Source organism: Mercenaria mercenaria, chromosome 7 (assembly GCF_021730395.1).
Source record: "Mercenaria mercenaria strain notata chromosome 7, MADL_Memer_1, whole genome shotgun sequence".
NCBI classification, from domain to species: Eukaryota; Metazoa; Mollusca; class Bivalvia; order Venerida; family Veneridae; genus Mercenaria; species Mercenaria mercenaria.
In genome coordinates, this window is record NC_069367.1 from 66,352,123 (window position 1) to 66,363,343 (window position 11,221).

The window sequence follows — 11,221 nt, forward strand, 5'->3', positions numbered from 1 at the left end:
CATCAAACTGTTTAGCAGAAGATAACATTTTTATATGACTGTTTAAAGTTGTTTAACTGAAAAGGAAATAAATATTTGGGAAAGGGTTTTTGAGCAGCAAGTTCAAAAAGGTTATATGAATTATAATCAGAGTTCATAACATTTGCCATTCGTGAATTGGTTCCGGAATTATATTAAAATTAGGATTTTATTCTTTAATAATATCTAAAAACGTACTTTTTCCTGATGCAATATTACCTTCAACTGATATAATTTTTCTCATTATATAAAAATACTTATAGAAAAAAATCTTTAATTAAGTTAATACAGCTCTTCTTCTTTTTTACTTTTATATCCGTTAAATTTAAATTCCTTCAAAAGCATTTCAAGAGGTGTTGAATAATTTTTTTCTTTCTGATTTCTAATAGTATTGTAAAAATATCCCGAATAACTTTATTTGGATCTTCTTTATTTACTTTTCCAATCCGTGCTTTTTTTATAAGTTGTTTTATTTTTTTGATGATGTGTTTTTAAAATAAATTTCTTGTCGCAAGTTTTGTCTGTTAGTAAAAAATGGTAATTACTGATGGAACAGCACCAGCAACTGCTACAAATACAGGAATAGCTGGAACAAGTGCTAATGCAGCTGAGCAACCAAAATACCTGCTGTAATATAAATCCAGTACTTACTCTTCCGCAAAACTTTTAACTTTTCTGTAAGCAGCAGCTAGTTTAGTTAAGTGAATAATTTAAATTTATCTATTGTTTTCTATTCCATTATTAGAAATTAGATTTTTATTGCTCTTTTTTATAATTAAAACTTTTTTATTTTCTAAATTAAATTTTTTCAAGATCGCTAAACGGAACCCAACTATTAAATTTTTCATTGTAACCTTTCCATTTTACTAAAGCTTGTTTTTTCTTATGTCTCGTCTAATAACTTTTTCTATTCTAAAAAATTCTTGTGTAGTAGGTAAAAGTTCTTGTTCATAAAATGAACCTTGAATTATTCATCATTTAAATCTTTAATAGTGTATGTTCTGGGATTCGTATTATTAATTTTATAAATTATAAATATTTTTCCCCTGTCCAATTTGGTGTATATCCTTTTTCAAAATTCTTTTAAGTTTACTTAAGCGAACTCGATCACCAATTTAAATTTTGTTTACTCTTTGGTATTTTTAAATCACCATATAATTAAAGTAAACAGTACCTTTATTTAAGTTTTTACTAGCTTCGGTTGGTGTCTTTTTAAACTAGAATGTTTTGTTTTGTATATTTATCAACCATATCCTGCAAATTATTTAAATAAGTATAAGTATTATTTGCAGTAAAATATTTCCACATTATTCTTTTTAAACTTCTATTAAATCTTTCTATTACTACAGCCTTTCCTTCATTAAATGTATGATACATATTAATCTTATTTTATTCAAAAATGATCAAACTTTTTATTATAAAATCTTTTCCTTCATCTACCCATAAATTTACTGGTAATCGTCCTTCTAAAATTATTTTTTCAAATGCTTCAGTAACAGATTCTCCAGTTTTATTCTTTAATGGAATAACCCAAGCATATTTACTAAATATATCAATAACGGTTAACAAGTATTTTACTCCTTTATTATATTTTGAAAAAGCTTGCATGTCAACTAAATCAGCTGACCAAGTACCATCAATATCATTGACTATCACTCTTCGTTTCCTAAATTTTCTTTTAATTGGTTTGTGTAATTCTTCTGCTAATTCATCGCTCCAGCGGTAGCTCAGAGTTACCGGCTCTGCAGTGATTCCGGGGGTATACTCTACCCCCTTTTCCCGTTTTTTGACTTTTGTTTTTGTCCCAGACCAAGTGTGTATTTCGTTTTGATGGCTGGTTTTACAACTAAATGTTTTGCAATCTTTTCTCCAAATGTTTTTGATTTAGTTTTATTTAAATTGGAAAGCATTTGTTTATCACATGTACCCTTTTTTACACCACTGTCATAGCAAAAATCATGGTCCATACATACTGCATCCAGTTCATTGACAGGGGGTCCATTATCTAGGGGATTTCCTGGCCCACAATAATTATATCCTGGAAGTGTTAAACCTTTCTTAGGTAATAAAGGTAACATTGCTTTGTGAATATCTAAATTACCTGCTTTGATAGTACTTTTAACAAACTTTGATTTTATTTTTCCACAAGATGAACAGGTAGCTTTTATCATTTTTCTCCCATTTTTTGTTATAACATAATGGGGGTTTATATTATCAGTAAATTTTCTTTCTTTCAAACAATATATTTTATTTTGTAAACTCATCTATATCATATGTATTTAAAACTTTTAATTGGGTTTAAAACCTGTGGATTTTAAATTGTCTGGCATTGGCCAGTCCGGACCAAGGGGTTATAGGTCAAGTGGGGTCGAACGCTCGCACAAACAATTACTATACTACTTTTCAATTATGAGCTAGATAATTTTAGGGATCAGGCAAAAATCATTCAGTGTTTCAACTAACACCCTTCAACCCAAAATCCGCAGCTTAAACTCCTATAGGCTGGAGATACTATATTTGACTGGTCTTTGTGTCGAAGTTCCCGTCAGACAATGTCGTACGAGTCCTATCGCATAGATGCTCAGCCTATGTTCTCTTAGTTAAAGCTGCAGTTCAGTAAGATTGCCCCGACTCCTGGATGCTCAGCACCTATATGCTATCACTTATAGCATTCAACTAACATATAGGTATAACCCTGATGCCTTGGCTGTACTTCGCCAATAACGCTGAACCTCGTCTATAAGCCGGAACTCTCCTACTTTCTCAGTAGATCACTAAAGCCTATGTCTCTGCCTCAGCTTTTCCGATGCTCAGCGTCTATAGCATTCAACTACCCATAAGGTAAAACTCGTATGCGCTGGCCCTATAGCTCGAGTGAGCGAGTGAGTGAGTAAGATTTTACGGCAAACCGACACAAAAAGGCCATATATCGCCGAAAACAAGCGCTCTGAAAACGTAAATTGTAAAGCATCTCTAAAAACAATTAATATATTTAAAAATGTATAAACATATAAAATGTAAATTGTAAAGCACGTCTAAAAACATTTATGTAAAAACGTATATAAAGGGTTAAAATATTAGTGACAAACAATATTGCAAAATGTGTAAAGAAAAATATATGATTTCTGATTTTGTGATAAATTCCTATCTACTTTAAAAACGGTAAAATATTTCCGACTGAAACTTTTTCAAATAACTCTTTCAAAGATTGAACGTCATAGTATGTACTGCGCTGTGGAACGAAGTCCACACAGTCGACTAAAATATGTTTAATAGTAAGCGGTGTCTGACATGGTACACATTCAGGTTGTTCTTCTTTGTTCAGAAGATAAGAATGAGTCAAACGGGTATGACCTATTCGACAACGAGAAAGAACAACTTCCTCCCTGCGAACAGATCTGTTCCCTTGGTGCCATTCACCTAAAGTAGGTTTAACATCATGAAGTTTATTGAACTATTGAACGAAGCATTGTTCCATGACGATTGCCATTTAGATAAAATGTATTTCTTGACATTTGGCCTAAAATCAGTACATGGTAATTTCATATAAGATTGTGATAATAAAAGGGATTTCTTTGCTGCAGTATCAGCATCCTCGTTTCCATCAATACCAACATGACTAGGATTCCAACAGAATATGATAGACTTTTTGAAAGATAGTGCATGAACCCTGAGAAGAATATTTTGAATGGAATGATTTTCCATGTGTCGGTTGTGAATTGACTCTAAAACAGAAAGCGAGTGGGAAAAAATAATAAACTTTTTATGTCTCCCCCAGGAGACATATTGTTTTTGCCCTGTCCGTCCGTCCGTGTGTCCGTCCGTCCTTCCGTCCGTCCGTCCGTACGTCACACTTCATTTCCGAGCAATAACTGGAGAACCATTTGACCTAGAACCTTCAAACTTCATAGGGTTGTAGGGCTGCTGGAGTAGACGACCCCTATTGTTTTTGGGGTCACTCTGTCAAAGGTCAAGGTCACAGGGGCCTGAACATTGAAAACCATTTCCGATCTATAAGAACCACTTGACCCAGAATGTTGAAACTTCATAGGATGATTGGTCATGAAGAGTAGATGACCCCTATTGATTTTGGGGTCACTCCGTCAAAGGTCAAGGTCACAGGGGCCTGAACATTGAAAACCATTTCCGATCAATAACTAGAGAACCACTTGACCCAGAATGTTGAATCATCATAGGATGATTGGTCATGAAGAGTAGATGACCCCTATTGATTTTGGGGTCACTCCGTCAAAGGTCAAGGTCACAGGGGCCTGAACATTGAAAACCATTTCCGATCAATAACTAGAGAACCACTTGACCCAGAATGTTGAATCATCATAGGATGATTGGTCATGAAGAGTAGATGACCCCTATTGATTTTGGGGTCACTCTGTCAAAGGTCAAGGTCACAGGGGCCTGAACATGGAAAACCATTTCCGATCTATAACTAGAGAACCACTTGACCCAGAATGTTGAAACTTCATAGGATGATTGGTCATGAAGAGTAGATGACCCCTATTGATTTTGGGGTCACTCCGTCAAAGGTCAAGGTCACAGGGGCCTGAACATTGAAAACCATTTCCGATCAATAACCACTTGACCCAGAATGTTGAAACTTGATAGGATGATTGGTCATGAAGAGTAGATGACCCCTATTGATTTTGGGGTCACTCTGTCAAAGGTCAAGGTCACAGGGGCCTGAACATGGAAAACCATTTCCGATCAATAACTAGAGAACCACTTGACCAAGAATGTTGAAACTTCATAGGATGATTGATCATGAAGAGTAGATGACCCCTATTGATTTTGGGGTCACTCCGTCAAAGGTCAAGGTCACAGGGGCCTGAACATGGAAAACCATTTCCGATCAATAACTAGAGAACCACTTGACCCAGAATGTTGAAATTTCATAGGATGATTGTACACACAAAGTAGATGACCCCTATCGATTTTGGGGTCACTCCATTAAAGGTCAAGGTCACAGGGGCCTGAATATTGAAAACCATTTCCGGTCAATAACTTGAGAATCACTTGACCCAGAATGTTGAAACTTAATAGGATGATTATTCATGCAGAGTAGATGACCCCTAACGATTAGCGGGTCACTCTGTGAAAGGTCAAGGTCACAGGGGCCCGAACATTGAAAACCATTTCCGGTCAATAACTTTAGAACCACTTGACCCAGAATGATGAAACTTCATAGGATGATTGGTCATGCAGAGTAGATGACCCCTAACGATTTTAGGGTCACTCTGTTAAAGGTCAAGGCCACAGGGGCCTGAACATGGAAAACCATTTCCAATCAATAACTTGAGAACCTCTCGACCCAGAATGTTGAATTTTCATAGGATGATTGTTCATGCAGAGTAAATGACCCCTATTGTTTTTGGGGCCACTCTGTTAAAGGTCAAGGTCACAGGGGCCTGAACATTGATAACCAGTTCTTATCAATTACTTGAGAACCACTTGACCCAGAATGTTGAAACTTCATAGGATGATTGCACATGCAGAGTAAATGACCCCTATTGATTTTGGGGTCAGTCTGTAAAAGGTCAAGGTCACAGTGGCCTGTTCATGTAAAATCATTTTTTGGAAATAACTTGAGAACCACTTGACCTACAATGTTGAAACTTAATAGGATGATTGGACATGCAGAGTAGATGACCCCTATTTATTTTGAGGTCACTTGATCAAAGGTCAAGGTCACAGGAGCCTGAACAGTGACTGGAGAACCACTAGGCCAAGAGTGTTGAAATTTAGCGGGATAACTGGACATGCCAAGTAGATGATCCCTATTGCAGCCAACCATCAGTGTCTCTTTGATTTTTGCTCCTGACCCCTATTGACTTTTTGCCTATAGGACTTTGCATTGGGGGAGACATGCGCTTTTTTACAAAAGCATTTTCTAGTCTTCACTTTATTTTGATATAAAATTTAGGACCAAATCAACAGATTTTGCCTCGGCTGAAATTATTGTTGCGTTAATTGGTAAACTAATTTGACTGATGAAGGTGGCTGACGGCCGCACAGCCAACCCCCGAATCATCTTTCGAACCATCAGTGTAAATTGGAATATAATCCTTGTAAAGTGATTTGATCTCATTATATTTGGATTTAAATATTTCAGGATTTGTTTTTGACTTTTTAAAGGCTGTTTTCAAATAAAAAAGAACTGTAGGGGAAGCCAGGGTCCATGATGGCGTATCCGGAATTGAATTTTCTTTGATATCTTCGAATTCAAAGTCAGTTTCATTCATAGAAGATTTTATGCGAAATCCAAACGGTTTGATTTGTTTTGGTTTATTCTCATATGAATAAAAGTATTTGGGCTTAAAAAAATGATTTTATGAGCAGGGTTGGATTTGTTGGCAGCCACCCTTAAAGCATATTGTAATGAAAGCTTTTCTCGGCGTGTGTAGAGAGGGTTCGTTTGCCTCAACATACAAGCTTTCAACAGGCGATGTTCTAAATGCACCGACAGCAATACAAAGACCTTGATTATGGATGGTATCTAACATTTGTAAATAAGATTTTCTTGCTGAACCATAAACAACACTACCGTAATCTAACTTGGATCTAATCAAAGCTCTATACACTCTTAATAAACCTTGTTGAAATTCTGCAACTCTTCTTTAGTCTATGAACTTCAAAACGTTTTCTTTATAATAATTTATCCGCCCTGACAGTGTAGTTGCAATAATGTCCTCATCAAGGTACTGGGATAAATTGTAAGTTAATTCCTCGACGCGTCTTCTTCGATCGCTGGATACCGAATGATCTCTCTGTCCTCCATCTACCTATTTATACCTTAGGAGACGTGAGCATTGATTGGTGCTACTTATAAAACGTTTTCTGATTGGTCCAAATTTATACGTAGTATTTTACAGTAAGTACTTGCTCTATCAAATATCTGTTCCCTTTAACTATTGGAGCTATTCGACTGGCGGCTTTGCGTTGAGATAAAATTTGCTCCGCCCACCTGCGCACTGATAACTAATTGCTCAACGACTTAAATCGAGTCGAATAGAAATGTTTCTCAACGGACGTTAACTTTTTACCGTCGAACCGTACGGTAACTTCCTGTTAAATATCGAAATGTCAAAAAAACGAAAGGTTGCTGCAATTTTGTCTCAGTTTGATGTTGTAGACTGTGAATCAACATCTGACTGTAGCGAAAGTGATATGGAGGCCACGGCTATAATAATGTTGTTTGTAAGAAGGTAGGGAATTAACAGATTCTAAACAGACTTCCATTCCCGATAAGTTAAATTTGAAATTTTCCTGTGCTAAATAAATAAACACACAGAAAAGTGCCCGTATCTGCCTCGATTATTGGGCATCGGGTAATTGTCAGATCAACACGTACATGTAAATGCCGTAGTCCAGTGCAGATAATAATTATAACTCGAGTACTTTTCCCTCTGTTTCTTTAAACAATAATAGCGAGTGCACTAGATCTACTTCATTTCGATCGAAGTAAAAATCAGTTTCTTTAAAAGCGTGCGTAGACTGAAAATTGTATATTTGGACAAGTCATGTTCTGACTTGCAATATGTAACCACGGGAGAAATCAAAGCTGATTTTTTTAAATGACTGCGGGTCGTAGCACAGATCATGATGCCGACGATAATATCATGTACCTGTGCTGCAACTGTCCGAATATCAACCAGTTTGGCAAAGCCTTTTTTGCTATTTATTCAAAAACAGGATATCTCGCATTATAATAGTTGTAATAATCTATTTACAGAAAAAGAAGCCAGTAGTACGTCATCGCCCGACAGGGTATGTTCGACACGTAGTTGCATCCTTCTGAATTGATGAACTCCGGACATTTTTTAGGGTTAGCAGAATTAGTGTTCAATGTCTGATGGATTACATCTCTGAAGTATGTACAGCAGAAAATATCAAAGGTATACTCTGCCGACAATCCACTGGAGGTTCTGTTCAGCAACCATTGGAAGACAGACTACTAATGTTACTTTGGTTTCTGGCTAGTTTAGACATATATTCTGCAATAGCTGACCACTTTGGTGTTAGTGAGAGTACTGCTTGCTGTGCAATTAGGAATCTGCTGCAATTCATTCAAGAAAACATACTGCAAAATGTCATTGTTTGGCCTCAGAATGACGAGTTACTTGAAAAAGCAGATATGTACGAGAATCTGAAAGGTTTTCCAGGCATAGTCGGCATGATTGATGGGACACACATAAAAATAAAAATTTATCTGTTAGGGGTTTTGATTAATATAATAGGAAGGGCTTTTATTCTGTTGTGTTACAAGACGTTGTCAGGGAAAATTTGCGTTTTATACATGTGTTCGCAGGACATCCAGGCGAAGTTCACGATGCACGAGTTCTTAGGGAATCTACATTGTATCCAGATAGCCTGAAATTGTGTCAACAGGGACATATTTTGGGTGATTCAGGGTACCCAAATTTACCATGGCTTCTAAAACCATGTAGAGACAATGGTCACCTGACAAATGCACAGACAACTTATAACAAGATTCACTCTAGCATTAGAAGTAATGTGGAGCGTGCTTTCGGCTTACTCAAGGGGAGATTCGTCTGACTTCAAAATATTGACCAAAGAGATATTACAACTATTGTGATGACAATTCTTACGGCACGTGTTCTTCACAATATCTGTATCATGAACCATGATGAAATAGATGATGTATTAGCTGACGTCCAAGTTCCTCAAGAAGCAGTGAACGTACAAAACTTCCATGAACATGATGATGAGCTTGGAGCAAGGAATGACTCAATATTGCAAGAAGATTGTTACAGTGACATGATTAAACACTAAACACACACTATTTGTAACAGATTTATTACATTTTACCTAAATGCACATGAAAATATATAAATAAAGTTTGAACAATATTCAAGAGATCATTTTGTATAAACCGTACTGTTACACAAAAATATATTAACTGTAACAGTTTTTTATTTTACTTAAATGCATATGAAAATATAAAACAAAACTGAGCAATTAGAAAAGATCAATGTTGTATATAAACTATACTGTTCAACAAAAAAAAGAGGACCGTGATGGTCCTAAATCGCTCACCTGAGGCTATCAACAGTCTGGTTATTACATATGGACCAAATGCTTGAAAGAACTAACTCTCATTTGAAGAAGTTTTATAAAATACGACCTAGATACCTAGTTAAAGACCTCGTATAACCTAATGTCAAACTCCACTTAGGCATAATGGCTATAAACCTCAGTGGCAAGTATGGTTAACATTGCTAAGAAATATTGTCTCCAATGTGTAACAAGGCTTTTCTAACGTTTGACCATTTGACCTAGTTGATGGCCCCACATGACCTAGTTTCAAACTCGTACGAGATCTTGAGGTCATACATCTTTGGTCTAAGTTTGTTCGACTTTACTTAAAACCCCAGTTTCAATACAACAAATTAAACACTGATTAAATTATTTTTCATGTATATGTAAGAGTAGTATTTGAAACCTATACTTCAAATATTCAAACAAACCCAGTCATTTAAAACCGTTGTTTTCACTATTAACTGGATGTTACATCATCTATTATGTAAAATAGGAATACTACTGTTTATTGTCAAAATTATTGTATTTTCCACAAAATCATTGATGAAATATTGAATTAATGTTCATTTAATTATTTCAAAAAGTTCTCGGAAGTGTACTTATTTTATAATACATGATCTTTAGATTAGCTAGCTAATTTGCATATAGAGGATGTATCATCCAGTTAATGGTGAAACGGACGATTTTAAATGAAAGGATTGGCTTGTAACCGTTTTAATACTTGAAATGATGGTTTCAAATACTACTCTCGTACATGAAAACTATTTTATTCAGTGTTTAAGTTGTTGTATGTGAAACTGGGGCTTTAGTAAGTGTGGCTTCTAGAATGTTAACAGGCTCTGGTGTTAACGACGACGGACAACAGATGGACTATCGATACTAATAGTTCACGCTGAGCTATGCTCAGGTGAGATAAAAAGTTTCATACGGACGAACAACAAGAGTTGTCCGTAAGACACCACGCTCGACTTTTCTCAAATTTTGACTCTGAATTACAGCTTTGCTAGTAAAACTTTAACCAAACAATTCTCGGATAAAAAAGGGGCATAACTCTGTCAAAATTCAAATCAGAGTTATGAGGATTGTTTCTCCTGGTGTAAACTTTGATAGTAAATATCTATTTTAAGTTTCAAGTCAAAAGCTTTGATAGTATTTGATATTTGACTATCAAAAACTTTACCCAAAAAATTCTAAGTTAAAAAGGGGCATAACTCTGTCAAAATGCAGGTCAGAGTTATGGGGATTATTCTCCTAGTGTAAACTTTAATAGTAAATAACTATTTCATGTTTCAAGTCAATAGCTTTGACAGTAACAGAGATATTCGACTTTATCAAAAACTTTAACCAAAAATTCTAGGTTAACAAGAGCTGTCCATAAGACAGCACGCTCCACTTTCCTCAGTGCTTGACTCTGAATTAGAGCTTTGCCAGTAAAAACTTTATAAAACTTTAAACAAAAATTTCTAAGTTAAAAAAGGGGCATGACTCTGTTAAAATTAAAATCAGAGTTATAGGGATTTTTACTCCTAGTGTAGACTTTGACAGTAAATAACTATTTTAAGTTTCAAGCCAAAAGCTTTGATGGTAACAGAGATATTTGACTTTATCAATAACTTTATCCAAAACATTCCAAGTTAAAAAGGGGCATAACTCTGACAAAATTCAAATCAGAGTTATGGAAATTGTTTCTCTTAGTGCAGACTTTGGTAGTAAATAACTATTTTAAGTTTCAAGTCAGTAGTAACAGAGACATTTGACACTGGATTGAATACTGCTTAAGCCGGTGCTAGGGGGCGATGGCAGTATTGCATTTTCCATTACTGCTCATGAACAGACTCAATCAAACCGAGTCTGCAATTTTCACTGTTTGCATTGTTTTCGGTGCTTCCGAGGGATCTACTTTCCAGATTTTATTTATCAAAAACTTTAACTAACGGCGATGCCGACGCCGGGGCGAGTGCAATATTTTCGAAAAGTCGAGCTAAAAAGTAAGTTGGCTTCAAACTACAACCATGAATACCGAATATTAGAACATCTGCGAGACCAGCTGTTCTGAGTTGGCTGTGTAATCTGTCGGATGCACAGCCAACGAAAAAGATCTGGTATCACATATCCCACACTGTTCCTT

The 11,221-nt window shown here is 35.7% G+C and overlaps 1 pseudogene; it reads left to right on the forward strand.

The window, feature by feature from the left end:
- The first annotated feature begins 7,113 nt into the window (after positions 1 to 7,113).
- On the forward strand, positions 7,114 to 8,826 carry LOC128558329 (uncharacterized; annotated as a pseudogene).
- Positions 8,827 to 11,221: the final 2,395 nt, after the last annotated feature.